The sequence below is a fragment of the Falco rusticolus genome, chromosome 8 (genome assembly GCF_015220075.1).
Source record: "Falco rusticolus isolate bFalRus1 chromosome 8, bFalRus1.pri, whole genome shotgun sequence".
Classification (NCBI taxonomy): domain Eukaryota; kingdom Metazoa; phylum Chordata; class Aves; order Falconiformes; family Falconidae; genus Falco; species Falco rusticolus.
Window position 1 is genome coordinate 42709461 of NC_051194.1, and position 15747 is coordinate 42725207.

The 15747-nt window shown below is 39.4% G+C and overlaps 1 protein-coding gene across 3 annotated transcripts in view; it reads left to right on the plus strand.

Annotated features, from left to right (window-relative positions):
• Positions 1 to 15747, plus strand: part of CSRNP3 (cysteine and serine rich nuclear protein 3) — a 111801-nt gene that overhangs the window by 14034 nt on the left and 82020 nt on the right. The gene's annotated exons all lie outside the window — the stretch shown is intronic.

Sequence of the window (15747 nt, forward strand, 5' to 3'; positions counted from 1 at the left end):
TCACAAAGTTGCATAACCTGAGGATAGCTGCTGGGAGTCAGGTGCTGTATGAATGCCTGTGCCCATTATTGAGTGGAGATCAAGAGAGATGTTAATTACTGGAAATCAGACTTCTCTGAGATACGTAAATCTACAACTATCTTTTGCCCCCCAGCCATTGTTTCCCTTCCCTCCTGCTTGTGAAGATGTATGTTTCAGAAGAAGCTAGAGTGATGCATAAAGTGCTACCCAGTGTCCTAAATTCGAGAGTGGTTAGGAAATCAGCACATCTTATACAAGTCTGCAGAAAGAAAAAGTGGTCTAGTCTCTAAGTGAATGTACATGTGAAGCACAGGGAACTCTCATCCCCATCTCACTATATATATTCTTTTTTTTTTTTTTTTTTCTCTCTCCCAAAATGTGAAATAAAGGGCACTAACAGAAAATTGTATGCAGAACCTAATAAAACAAGGATCCTCTTTGATATCAAATGCTGTTGACAACAGGTTTTAGTATTGATTTAGTTTTAAAGAATTTTTACCTTCTCTATCTTTTAAGTAAGTAAATCCTTCATGGTTCTAGGAAGGAAATGGGTATGCACACCGAAGAAGCAAGTGTGGACCAGATGTGAGATAAAGGGGAGAGAGAGGCAAATAAGCTGATAGAACAGCTGAAAACATTTTTTTATTTAAAAGAAAAGTAAAAAAAAGAAAAGCATAAGGTCTACAGAGAAGGATAACTGGACTAGTGATTAAGCCTGCTGAGGGAGGGGAGTAGAACAATTAGCTCTGCTAAAGGAAGAGACTGAAAGCAGATATTGTAGGAAATACCATGTTTAGTTTTAGCAGCATATGTTATGAAATACAAGAGGTTTGTTTGAAGTTCTAATTATTTACTAAGCTGTTTCAGTTCATATTTACAATCAGGGTTGGCTAAAGTGTTAAGATAAGCATGGCTTTTATTTGTTTTTTCCAGTATCTCTGAGTGTGGAAGTGTGTATGGTTTAATCATCATTTAAATAACTTGGTGTGAGTGTCATTTTGCTTGTCTCCTGTGGGTCTGTGCAGCACCTTTCAACTTTGTGTCCACCATAGTTTATCATCAACTCTGGAGTGGGAAGTAAAAATCTTGACTGATAAGCCTGGATGTTACTAAGCACTGTGAGTTGTGAGTGAAACCTGAACTGGGATCTGTGAATGGTTCCTAATGCACCAGAGCCAGGAACCGCCTCCAGCCCGGACGGCACAGCTATATAGATCGCGTCAAAGGACACTGGCAGCCTTGCAGTTTCTGATTTCAGCGTAGATTCTTCTAATTTACTCGGTCAGTACCATTATATAGTAAGGCAGAGCGGATTACTGAGATGTATTTTACATACACTTTCTAAATTTTTTTTTCTCTGAAGCTTTACTTCAGGAAGGAGATGATCCTGTAGCATATTATCTTTCCATAAAGGTGTTGGCAAAAATAGCTTCGTTCTCTGTAGTCAGAGAAAATGGAAGCAAATGTTTTAATAGCAACGGACATAGGCAAGGAAAGGAGAAGTAAAGAAAGTCCTTGCAACAGTCTGTTTCCTGAGGAAGTCTTCCTTTTGTCTGATATATAGCTCTGGAGAAAAAATTAAAACTTATGTAAGGAGTATTAAATATACAGAAATTAAGAAAAAAGGTGAAATAGCCGAATGAATACAAACATACAGACTAATCACTTGAGTCACAGCAGGGACTAAGTACAAACCTGGATTCTGAAAGGACCTGCTTTCCCTTTCTTCATCTCTGTGTATCTGTGGTTGATTAGTCCAGTAATAGCACTTTGGAGCTGGAAAGCATCACTGAGACTTTGCAGGAGCTGGCTCAGGAAAGGGACAGTTGGGCTCAGGTGTGCTGGGGAGCAGCCAGGGCGGCCGGCTGCTTGGCAGGGGTGGGGGGGCTGGAGGCTGGGGGCACCTGGCGGCACTGAGGGGGCCAGGCCTGGCCATGGCTGCTGGGCTGGCGATGGCCTGGTGGGCTGCCCTGCAGTGGAGCAGCAGGTCTGGGTCAGGCTCAGCCGCAGCGGCGTGGTGGCACAGCTTGGGCAGGGGCTGAGGGCAAGAGGCTGCATTTAAAAGCAGTGTCCTGGCAAGGGGTGGGCAGGTCCCCAGCAGGGCCACCAGCTGTGCTGTCTGCACGTTGGCCTGGATCCCAGGCAGCCAGAGCCCCCCGCCCCCACAGGGAGCGCCCTCAGTGCCCTGGCATACCAGCAGAAGTGAATTTCATGTATTTAAAAAGCATTTATCAAGCAGATGAGTGTACTTAATTTTTGAGGTGCAAATTGAAGCAAATTTCACACAGACTCTCTGATGTTCCATAGAATTCTGAGGAACACTGGCAAGCGTAGGTTACAGGGGCTGCACAGACCCTGCTCTGCTGGGGAGACATGTGTGTGCAGGGTTTGGGAACTGCAGGGGAAACATCAAGCCTACTTAATCATTTTTTGTAGCAAGGCTATTTGTGTTTTACTTTAGAAACACTGACTGTATTAGAACTGCTTCATTCTGGGACTATTTTAGAGGTGTTAGATTTTCTTTTGTTAGTAACCTTTCTTCATAGTAGATTTTGCAAGGCATTCCAATTTATTTGTTTGTACCGCCCATTTCTCTGTGACTAGTTATGGTAATAGTGCTTCAGGGCTGGAATACCGTTGCACCTTGCCATCTGTATCAAAAAGATTTTTTAAAAAGTCCAGTTACGACCCTACAATTCTGCGACACACTGCGTTTCCCTCAGCAGTCAGGCTGGTTGAGTGGTGAAGCCTTGGTGCTCAACTCTAGATTTCTTTCTGCAGATAAAAAAGTTTAAGTTGTCTTCCAGCCAGTCGCTTATCAGAGCAAAGTAACTGTTTAGGTCTTTGTCAGTGTTCCCCACAGTTCCTTCCCACTAAAGAAGATTGTATTGGTTGTCTGTATTTGAAACTTAAAAGTTATTTTAGTGTTTAATGCTTACAGGAATGGATTTCCATTTTTCTAGGCATCTAGGAAGAGGTTTTATGTTAAACTGAGGTAATTTGGTTAAAAAGGCACCCGCTTTACTTGTTAAGGCAGAATCTGAATGTTTTTTCTCAGGATCTGCTGGCAGTTTGTTGTGATAAGACTGACAGCTAACTTTTTCAGAAGCTAAAACAGCTATTACTTTATAGTGAAAGTATGCTAATTTGTATAGTCTTGCTGTGTTTAAAGATCAATAATTCAGTGAAGAGGATAGATGCTCTTATTTAAAGGAATTCACAGTTAATTTTATTGGAAGGCTATAGCTGAAGATTGAAATTTGTGAACACAAAAGGTGTCTGCCAGCTTCTGCTGCTTAACGTTTTCCTTTCAAGGGGAAATCCTGGAGTAAAAATGCTTTGTTGTGGCAGTAAATGTTACCTTAGTTGAGACTGAAGATTAATTCCTGATTTTGATTTTAGTTTTAATTAAACTGTCATAAAATAAATCTGATGCTGTTGTCTTCAGCTGAGCTGATACCTGATTTACAGGGATATATAGAAAATAAAAATTTCCTGATCTTGGAAAAAAAATTTTTCAACTAGATTTAAGGGGCTACAAATAGACTTCACAGTATATTTGGGGCACATGAAAACTTTTCACCCAGTCATTTTTTGCATTTGAATTCTTAATTAGGTAGAAGGTTTTGCGTGGACAAAGTTCACGCAGCACACTAGGTTTTGGCTACTGTATTATAAATACAGTAAATTAAATGCACACATACCAGTTACACAGGTAGAGCTTTATATAGGTAGAACTTCATGAAAAAGTATCTCGTAACAATCCTCTTTCAGGTATTGTATAAATACTGCCTTGAACAGAAAGAAAATGTATTTAGTAGGAAATTACTGGCATCCATCTCTGAATTACTCAAATTTGCATTGAATTTCAGATTCTTGCTTTGTATAAAAGCACCACTGTTATTTTGATAATCACAAAATTTCCTGAATACACAGCAGCACTCTTCACTGAAGATCTGAATAGCTGAGTCGGTCTCAAAGGATGTATGCAGGCAATAACTGTGTTCCTGCAGCTGTTTGCTTGTGTTTTCCATACAAAAAGGAGCTGAAGGGGAGAACAGCTATTCACTAGTGGAGCTGGAGGTTATTAATGGAGAGGCATGTTTTTTTCTTGTCTCTAAATTTTGTCCCTACCTTCCAGTACAGAGCATCCTCACTGATTACTAAGTAGCTCATTAAAGTTGGATTTTAGATGTGCTTTTTTGTTTTGTTTTCTTGCTCTTTTCCCATTTTGCGAGCATGCAGATGGGGGTGGGGAGTGGGAAATAAGGGAGAGAGCATGTTCTAGAGGATGCCAGGATGACTTCAGTTATTGGATGACTGCTGTCTGATGGATGGAAAAAGGAGGAGTAAACCTTTCAGTCCGCACTGACAGAGCTGAAACACAGAAACCCGATTTACAGGTAAGGGTGAAAAAAATTCCTGTTCTGAATAGCTGTTCTTGATCCTTGCCACAATACTTTTTGGGTGTAAAAAAATGCATGTGCAAGCATCTTGTTTGTTCCTTAGTAGTGACTTTGAAGCAGCTTTTCAGGTTATTATTTCTCCTGCTTAGGAGGTTTCAACTGATGTGAGATCCATAGATAGGGAAATCATAAGCATGCCTGATGCTATCTGACAACTTTCTCATGTGACGTGTAGGCATTGGATCTCATTGATGGCTGAAGTTGTTCAGTAAGCTGTAGGAATAGAGGTCTTTTGTGTGATGGAAATACTGGCTGTTGAAAATACAGTATGTGCTACCAGCAGGAAAATAGTGGTGGAAGATCTGAAAGTGTTTTCTTTTGAGTTTGGATAGGAAAGGGGCTTACAAATGAACTGCTTCTAAAACTGTATGTGTCTTATTTAGTGTTGAACGTACAGTACGAATGGTATCTCAGAGCAACTCTTAGGGGTTTTGTGGATTTTTGCATTATTTTTAGGTTTGGAATGAATACAACTTAAAATTCACTTATAAAATTACCTTTCTCATAAAGAAAAAGCATGATATATACAATTAAATTATGTGCATGTGGCAGATAGATCTTGTATACCTACAGCAGTTACATACCAGTTTTAATAAACTGTTGAATTAGCTCATATGAAACCTGTTCTGCTGATTTTATGTTAGCAGCAGCTGTTAATTCACAAACACTGAACATGACAAGTAGCAAATAACTTGGTACAGAAAATTGATTTGTTTATTAAGCTGCATTATTTGAGGATATAGGACTACAGGCAGAAGTCCAGGCCTCAATGAAAAAATCGGAGACTTTGATATTGGCCTTACTGGGGCAAGGATTTCAACATGCCCACTCTGTTGACTTATTTCTACATTGTAGGTGTAGAAAATAATCGTTATACTGCAGGACCCCGTTTTGCTGATTTGAAGCAGAAATATTCAATGAAATAAATGAATTGTAATTATCATTGGTTTGAGAGTATATAGTCATAAAATATAAAGTGAAAATGCTGGAATTTAGTTTTAATAATTTCAGCATGATCAGTAAATGCAAGTGTCCATTTTTGTTTTATTGACCAAGTGCATTCCCTTACAGCAGACCCAAAATTATTAAAAAGTGATGTTATTAAAGAAAAATTGGACCAAGTCAATAGAACTCTTGCTGAGTATTAAAAGGGACTGGAAGAAGCTTTCTCCTCTGTCCACTTATTTATACACTTTAGTAGCTGCAAGCATCTGGAGCGGTGTCCCTTTTTCTTGGCTGTTACTTCAGAGAATGGAGCCTGATACATTTGCTAAACAATCAATCAAAAAATCACTGACTTCGAACAAATGTCAACAGTCCACAAAATTATTCTAAACCACTGACAAACTGTATCTTTTTTATACTGGAATGTGAACACTGGTAAATAATACTGACTGAAAAATAGATGAGTTCATCCTAACATTTGTTATTTGTAGGGAATAGATACGTATCTGAAAGCATAAACACAACTGTTAAATTACAATCTCAAATCTATGTAATTCAATTGCTTCCCTCCCCCCCCCCCCCCCCCCCCCCCCCCCCCCCGAGAAAACTGACTTAAAGCAGCTCCAGTAACAGAGAGGAGTTGATGAAAACAGAGATCTAGTTCCACATGTATTTAAATTATTCTGTCTCCTTGGAAACACTGCTGCTGCAGATGGATTTGGCTTTTGGCAGCTAAAAATATCTCCTGCTTAATAATGACAGCATAAAAGATACTGAATAAAACTACAGTGGTGTCATTAGTTTTAAAGTTCCCTAATGATTCGGGTATTCTACATGAAGTACCGATTTGCGTTTTCTGCCCAGAATTCCCTATCAGCTGTTGCCAGCACTCGCCAGCTTGGGGGAAATGAGACAAGCTCATTAGCCTTGGTTGGAGACCCTAATGAGAAGGGAGCATGTGGGTGGGAGGTAGGGTAGGCAGTTTGAAAGCAGGTAGAAAGTTGGAAAAAAGTTCATGGTGGGGGTGCAGGTATGTGTTGTCTAACACTTGAGGATAAAGCTTATTCTCAGGGAAGCCTGTGGTTGGAAGAGTATGCTTAAGCCCTGTGTTTGTAAGTGAACAATTTGTAAATAAAAGACTGCCTTTTTCTTTTATTTGTTGCAGAATCTATAGTGAATGCTTCATCAGTTGTATGTATAGGTAACTGAAATATCACACAATACATTTCAAGTCAAATACTAAATGACCTTAAACAAAAGCCAAAACCTAAATTACTAAAGAACTTGTTGTGAGAAATAGCATTATGTTACTTAGCATTACTAAGACATTTCATCCTCTAAAGAATTAACTCTTTTCAATTAAGAAAGTGTAGCCACTACTTTTTTTATTCAGTGTTTTATTATTTATTCCCTCCATGTAGCACAACTTTTTTTTGTTGTTGTTGTTAGCTGGTATTCAGTATATACGGAAAAAAAAACCCCACTTCTGTTTTTTTGATCTCTCCTTCATTTCCATTGCATGGCTTCCTGCTTGTGCCTAGAAAACAGAACAAATGACAAACACTTTTTTCAGTGTGGCATGGTGGGCTAAACATACCTCTTTCTTTATTCTTCTGTTTTGTTGGTGTGTATGTGAATTGTAGCATAGATCAAAATTGATGATTCATTTTCTATTATTGAACAAGGCATTTCTCCTGTTCTGCAGTGTCTTAAAGACAACATTTAAATATCATAAGATATTGTTACACATATAAAAAATTAATCCTCTGCAAATTAATACTAAAATCCATTTTTAGCTGACAACACAAGTGCCAAAGGTCATTTGAAGTAAAAGTTGAATACTTGGTTTTGATTAATTGAAATAAGAGGAAAGGATCTGGTATCTTCCATTCTGTAAGAGACTGTTAACATATTAATAAGGGAGATTATTAAATGGATTATAGAAACTTTTCTGAGGACAATAAAATTTAATCATAGCAGGCCGCCTTATTGAGAATAATTTATTTTGTTTTAAGATGAACAAACCCAGGTTGCTTTAATTTTAAGACCCTCTTGTAGTATGTAGTTTAAGATTTTGGGGAGGTTACAAGTAAGTCTAAACACTATTTGAGGAAGTTGTGGTGTGGTAAGTTGCTGGAAGTAGCAGCTATGTGTATTAAAGTGGTAGTCAAGTTGTGCCAGTTTGACACTTTTTGAATGCTTTGATTTCTGGATATAGAAGCAGAAGTTACCTGCTGAAAATAGCAATGAGAAAGTTTGTTGCACATGGCCTCTGTTAAACACTCCAGATTTCAGAGGAGAGAATGGCGAACCCTGGGTCAAAATGCAGAAATCATGGGGTGGTAAGAAGGGGAGAGCTGCTGAATTCATGCTCTCTCTGCTGGCTTTGATGGCAACGGTGAATGAGCTGCCAGGCTGTGTGTTAAATAGCATGCAACAGGGAGCCAAGTACCTTGTACTTGGGCTGTAGAGGTGTGAAGGCACCATTGGCATATACCAATCCTGACCATGCTGTACTTTGGCAGGAGCATACTGAGCTATACAAGATAACCTACCGTGTTGTGCAGTTCCTCTGCAGGCAGTACACAAGATTGATGTTCATGAAAGAACAGTGTGGAAGATCAGTACTGAAATAGCACAAAGGCACATCACAGTCTGGCAATTAGTACTGTTACTTGGGCTAATCTGGGCAAAATTTACGTTTCCAGCACTCTTAAGGTGACAGCATTTCCAGTCTTTACTACAGAGTGGGACACTGCTGCCATTCTTGTAGCTGGGAGCAGCATAATGCAAAGTCACCGTGCCAAAAACATGCTGAAAACACTACTGATGGTCTTGGAACCTCACTCCCGTTGCTGGGGAGGGGCTAGCCAAGCCAAATGTTGTCTGTCCTTTTGCAAAGAGGTGCAATAAAGATGTGGTGTTAGTATGCAGTCTCCTATATAGCGGACAGACCAGTTCTTCCTATTGCCTGCATGCTCACCCCTCTCTAAAAGGCGCTGTATCTGTAGAAGTCAGTAGGACTGGTGGTAGTGTTTTCCTGCTTTCACATTTCAATTTTATGAAGAGTTGTGACATCTCCTGGCCAGAGCAAGCAGCCCTGCAATACAGTCTAAAAAGAAGTAAGTCTTTTCTGGGAGCCCACATACAAACTTAAAAGTTTCTTTGGAATACAGATACTTCTATAGTGGAGGTGAAATACATTGCACCATCTTTTTTTTTTTTTTCTTCAAGCAGAAGCAAAAGAAAATATTTCACAGAGGGTTTGGGTGAAGAGATTTTTAATTGATGAAATTTCATCATCAAAGCTTAAAACCTACAAGAGAAGTGGCCAATACCAGGTCTTCAGCAGCGTTACCTGAAGACTTTGGAAAGGAGTTTGTGACAGGCGCTGCTGATAGTGTCCTAGATGACTTAGATGGAGGTTAGTCATTATGAACCTGAGTTTGTGACCCAGCTTCAGCATGACTTTTTCCTGAATCTCCTGTTTGCCTCTAGGACTCGATGTCGCTTATGCATCTTTCACTCTTGTAGAAGCAGTTCTTGCTGCAACAAGCTTAGAATATTGTTACAAATGAAACACGAGCTCAAACTAAACAGCTTTTGTGGGCAGATCTTACCTTGACAGGAAAGCCCTCTTGCTGAATGCCTCTGAATCCCCTTCTACAAGGTTGCACCTTTGTCATTGGAGACCTGTATGCTAAGCTTCTGGATGCCTGGTTGAATTATTGCTGCCTCTTACTCGTCTCATTTTGCTCTCTGGGGAGCATGCTGAAAGAAGACTTAGGAGAACTAGCCTAGAATTTTATTCTGTTGGCTGTATTATACATGAACATTTCATTTAAATGTTGACATCAGTTGGTGTAGCTAAGAACTGGACTCGGGCATCAGAAGGCCATTTGCTACTGTATGCAAGAGTCTTATATTTGGGTGATGGAGAGCGGGGGCATTTACATGCTTGGTGCATGTAGAAGCTTATGAGATGCTTCTGGAGGACTCGGGGAGCCAGATCTACCACCATTGCATCTGTACTGTGTGTAGAGACAGGTGGTGAGCATATGCCAACATCCTTTCTGCATTCTAAATTCATTGCCAGTGGAGCTTGTTGGTGTGTGTTAGAGTGCACAACAATGTGTAGGCAGTCTAGAAGATTAGTGGATTAGTAGTCAAGTGTGAAATCAGGAGTGCTGTAAAGTGATGGTATAGAAACCCTGCAAAGAGCAGGCTTGGCAGGATTTGGCGTGCAATGCCAGAACAGATTCCCCAGGTTGAATTGCGCAGTCTTATCCTGCAGGATTTACTTAGTGCTACAAATTTAGCTAGACTGAAGCAAACAAGCAGAGAAAGACTTTTCCTAGTTTACGTCTGTGTAACCTGACCACTGCTGTAAGCACAATTTTACGAGTAAGATTATACTAATGGTATAACTTCTGCCTATACAGAATAGTTTCTTTAAGTGGAATTAGCTTGCTACGCATTTTTAATTTTTACAGATTGTAATAGTGAACCTATCAGCCCTACCTCTGGCAACTGGTGCTGGTGATTAGAGCTGCCAAATACAGCAAAACATGTATTGCAAACATTAATTTGAATTCTGAACAGCTGTTTGAGTCATGTTCGTGTACCTCTGTTGTTCACTGTTTGCAAGCATTCATGCAAATGGATTTTTGTCTGCATTAATACAGTCCTTTGCATGAATAGACATTTTCACAAGCAAATAATATTCTTTGTGTGAATGATGATGTCACAGTAGATGATTTTGGTTTTGACTCTTCCCACCCCTCCATCCCACCCGCCCCCATTTAAAACTGTCAGTTACACAAAGAGCAGAATGATTAAGCACAATATGTGGAACCAAACAAACACCTTGATGAGTTCATGACCATCTCTGCTGCTGACGTTTATTCAGCAGGTAAGAAAAATGTCTTTAAAAAAATCAAGCTTTTTTTGCAAGCTAAGAAAAAGACCTAAATTCAAAAAGAATATTAATCACAACAAATAACCCAAACATCTCTGCTTGTGAGCATCAATATTCATGATTTCACTGTGAAATTATTTGCCAAGTCTCCCTAGCATGTTATAGTACATGCTGACTGGCCAGTGGGTGGGAGTTGTTTGTGATGAGTACTTTGCAGTAATGTTTTATGTGTAACATCTGCTTTCTGCATCCTCCTGTTCAGTTTCCAGTCATTTGCATAAGTGTTTTTTGTTCAGAAGCAAATCTGTATTGTTGCTACAGATTTTGTCTAAATTTTTCTGTACTTGATACATTTGAGACAAGGCAAAATGCATTGCCTCTCATAGGTCAAGTCTTTGGTGACTGTCTTTTTTTTTTTTTTTTTTTTTTTTTTCCCCCAGATAAGAATTTTTATCCAGGTAGATTTTATCATGGTACATAATCAGCTTTCAAGAAGGAATTAGTATAAAATAAGATTTCATAAATGAATGAAAGAAGCAATTAATTGGATCTTTTCCTCCCCTGAACGCCAGTGTGTTCTTGGACTTTTTCCTAAGCATTGGGCAGTAACTGATTCGTATAGTGAGGCTTCTCTCTAAGTCATGAGGATACGTAGTCTGAGGCAGGGTCCTCTTTTATTATTTCTGATCTGTTTTGTTATGCTTACTGCATATGGGACATACTTGATGTTTATGTCTTCACAGGTATGTTCCCTACTTGTTCAGTTTCCCATGTAGTGTAGTATGAGCTGGATACTATAATGCTGGATTTTTCAAAACAGTCATTTATTTGAAGATTTTGACTAGGATGAAAACGTCTTTGAATTTGTCTGTCACTGCACAAAGATTTTTTCAGCTGCCTATGTCCATATTGCAGCATGTTGTTTTATTAGTATCTTTTAGCACATTTCAAAGCAATAGCTAAAGTGCAATTTAGGAGAAATGCTTGCCTCTCCCTGTAATACCTATCCAGTGTGGTCCTGGCACTTTTGTTTCGTGGATTATTTTTCTGCTTTACTTTTTCCTGTCCATGGGTGTCTGTGAAACACTGGGGATATGGCAACTTAAAAGTTAGGTTTTGTAGAGCAAGCTAGGCGGTATATGTTAGGGGGATAACATAAGAAGCATCTTGGAGCTGGGAGCACGGACTCCATCACCCCTTCCCTCCCCTCAGTAATTCTAACACAACTCGTTTTTTGGGCTTTTCAGTGGGATTTGGAGGTTTTCTAAAGGATTGCTGCAATGAGATTTTAACCATGGTTCCCTAAAATTTCCCAGCTTTTCAGGTACAAGAGAAAACTCAATCCAGCCAGGCTTTTACAATAATTTACTTTGTAGGTTCCAGGTAGTATTGTGACTGTGTTAGATATATCTCCCACATTTACATGGGATTTTTGTCATCTAGTAATAACATGTTGCCTCTGAACTTTTAAAATGTATGGTGCCTGCCAATTATCCGGCATCATAGCAAGGCAAAGCCTGTTGCCATGGAGCTCTGAGGACTTGCTTTGCCAGTCAGCATACCTGCAGCTAGAGAACTGGTTAAATGATCTCTTTGTAGGAGTAGGTGGAGGAAAACTAGGAAAGGAGTTAAAAATGGAGCGGGGGGAGGGGTGGGGGAAATGTTTAAGAAAGCTATATGATTCTCGCAGCCGACATCCATCATATGCTTCCGTTGGGTTGCCATTTCCTTGAAGAATCCATAACTGTGTCAGGTGATTGGTCTTTGACCTAGAGTTCACAACAATATGTGTAGCTGATTTTCCTTGCTTTAATACTGTTCCTTCTATTTCAGCTTTGTTTTGCTTTGCTGTGGGATAATGTCATGTTAGTATGGTGAGGAGCACAGCAGAGGATGACGTATCACATCACTGTGCGAGGGTTTCTTTGTTGTGAAGGACAGATCAACAAACAGGAAAGCTTCCAGTGCCTGCTTCTTAGTTATGTGAATCAGCAGGATGCAGCTCCAAATCAAACTTAGCTACTAGGGAGTTATTTAATAATTATCCAGAAAGGTCTGTTTCTAATTGAACTTTTCAAGCCAACTTTCTCCTTTTTTCACCTGAACTGACAAGTTTGATATAGCAGATCTCTAACGGCAGCTGGTGGCTGTTATTCTGTTTGCCTCTGAAGGCTGGACCTCACTGGTGTCTTCTTACTGGAAGTCCAAGAATATTGACTTAGTACTGTACATTTATTTTTCTTAGTCAAGTGATGTTGTTTGGTTTCTGTAGTCAGTCATGGACTTTTGTGTACTAGATTCTATGCAGTAATACACACATTTACTCATTTTTCTTCAGAACATATGTATTGCTTTAGTAGTTTTGTGTGTTTGAGATTATTCCCATCCTATATGATGTACTGTTTTGCATGCTGTGACTTTTCTGTTAGCAAAATTGAACCACTGTGTAGTTATATTACCCTTACAATTCCTGTTATCAGATATGGAGTTTATTTATAGTTTTACTTTTCATTTGCGAATTAAAAATTAGACTTGTTTAAGCCTTTGGTGCCTTGTCCCCTAAACCTGGAGAGTCTTCAGTTCAGATGAGGTTGGATTTAGATTTGTGACTGCATTTCATTCAGTTTGATTCCCCAAAATCTGAAATTCCTTGTTCAGTATAGCTATGGTGCAGGAAAAAGGACAGAAATTCAATTTTGGGGGGAAAAAACCACAAGAAACCCCCCAACCAACCCCCCCCCAAAAAAAAACAATCAAAAGTTCCCTGCCCTGGTTCTCTGATTCTGGACTTAAGGAACCTTTAGAGATACTGCAAACTTTGTGGCCTCACTGATGCTAGAAGTTTGACTTGCTTATTCCTGTTGTGCTCTGTCTTCCACTGGGATATATCACATCATCAACAGAGAGTGCAAAAAAATGCTTTCATGAACATTGTCGGGTTGTGTGTCACCATGCTTCTTATCTCTTAGTTCCTGGAGATGTGGATCTCACCCAGGTACTACAGGGTGCCTGTGTAAACAAGGCGTGGGTTAAATGGATCTGTGCAGATGTGCCTCTTTCTGAAGAGTATTGGCTTATGGAGTAGCAGCTGTTTATACAGATGTTATTCTGAAGGGATCTCCTGCTGGTACATAGTGTGTACAAACAGTTTTAGATCTCTTTAATCTATCTCTGTGATAGCCAAGCTCCTGAGCAACAGAAGTGTCGTCTTTCCCCTGTGTAGTGTTTTCCTGGGGAGGGAGACTTGGTAGCAGAGATCTTAGGCAAGTGGCAATGCCTAAATTTTTTCACGACTACTTTGTCAAACAACCTTCTTGATAATCTTATTGGAAGATATTCAGAACAAAGATTGAGCAACAGTGATTCCAAGTATATATAATGGATAGCTATGCGCTGTGGTGGTACCCAGGTTCTGCAGTATACCCCTACCTCCTGGCTTATCTTTCTTGGCAAGCTGGGTGCGGAACTAACGCATATGCTATTTCCAGGGATCCTGGGAATCATTTGTTACAGTTTATTACATAAATCTTCTTAATGAAATAGCTTTTATGTTACCAGGTGATGACATTTGGTGCAAATGTAGGCTATGCTAAATGCCAGCAAATTCAAAACCCTTTGGTGTGAAAAAAATTGTTTCTCTACTAGCTGTAAACAGATCTGGCAGTTGAGACTCACTATCTGCAACGACTTTACTGATGTGCAAGATGCATGTTAGGCATCCAGTCACTGTGTGGTATACTTGCAGAAGACAATGAAGGAAGAGCTTTTGTCTGGAAATCATCTTGGACTATGAAATTAGTTCATGCTCTCTGACAGTCTGCACACTAGTGATGATTGCAGCTATTAGGTTTGCCTCGCAGTGCAGTTACGACTGAACTTATTTGGACGTGGAACTTCATGACTCCCGTAGCCACAATTTCAATGGGCTCAGACGTGGATTTGACCTAGGTCTCACTTAGACGATAAACTCTTTGTCAGCCCATTTCTCACTGTCTTCACTGAGATGTTTGAATGTAAGCATTTTCTTTCTCACACTCCAGCTGCTTCTTTACCCTCTTCTGCAGTCAAGCTATAATCCTGTGGTTTTGATATTGCGGGCTGTTGCCATGGAAATAATGGTGATTTCACAATTTCAGTGCTGTAAGCATTGCAGGAGGCAAAGGAAAAGGTGGCTGGCAAGCGATATAGTAATGATGTGGGGGACAGTTCAGAGTTGTTGTTTCTGAACCTGTTTTTGGGGGGGGGTTCAGCCCCCTCTCTATGATTGTGGGTTTTCAGTGTGTGTGGTGATGCTGGTGTTCTGTTTCTCATGTGATTTTAATAAAGGTTGATGCTTAACAATCTCATGTATACTTACTTTTTGCAAAGGTTATTACAGAGCGATGTTAAATGCTCCTTTGTCCTCAGGATAAAAATACCATGTTTTCTTTGCAGTCTATAGTAATGCATTTTTGGACAAAAGGGGCAAAGGTTGAGATGTAAGCATGTTCTGTTTAGAGTCGTAGCCTGAAGAAATCCCTTTCAGGAAAACATTTTTTTTTCAATAAATAGTAAAACAAGCTGAGAACATAATGACAGCCATATGCATTTAAAGCTGTCTGTGTCACTGACAGTATTAAAACCTAGTATGTTTGTCATTTAATTTTTAGTGTGTTCTGCATATGAACAAGTTCAGTGCTGAAGATCATCTTATGTAGCATGTGTTCTTACCATTATGTCATGATTCCACACCTATCCTGAAATCTTTTTCTCTAAATTATAGACACATCCATAAAGGTAGAATGAAATTTACTGGAGGGAATCAACTTTGGTGTAAAATGAATTGTATTGGCAGCTTAACAAGCTGAAGGCAAGTGGCATTCAGAAGAATGATCATTTTTTGATACTGTATGCTTGAAAGCATCAAACAGCAGCCTTTTTCCCCAGCTATTTACAGCAACGTTCCACTGATTAGTGCAGTCAGTAGCTATTATCTGTACCTTTTAAATTAAGACCTTAAAATTAATTTTCAGTCTTCAGTAGGATGTAATCAGTAACGATGCTGTCAGTAAACTTTAAGATCTTTTTTTAATTAAAGATAAAGAAAAAATTGTTTCAGCCGATCAGATGCATTAAAATGATCTAGGAATTTTTTTAAAAGTATTTTGATCTTTTTCTGCTTGCTATTCCATAAATGGAGATGATAAGAGATCAGCTGTTATATATGAAAGGGAAACAACTATTAGGAAGCCAAGTTCATAAGGATAGATTCAGTCCCTTGATACTTTACTTGTGTGAATGGAAATAGTCTACATGTGTGCCAGTACTCATAACTGAATTTCACAAAAGCTCTGCAAGAAACTTCTGCATAAATTAAAATGACAAAATGAGCCAGAAGTGTGTTTGCAGGGCCCGGCC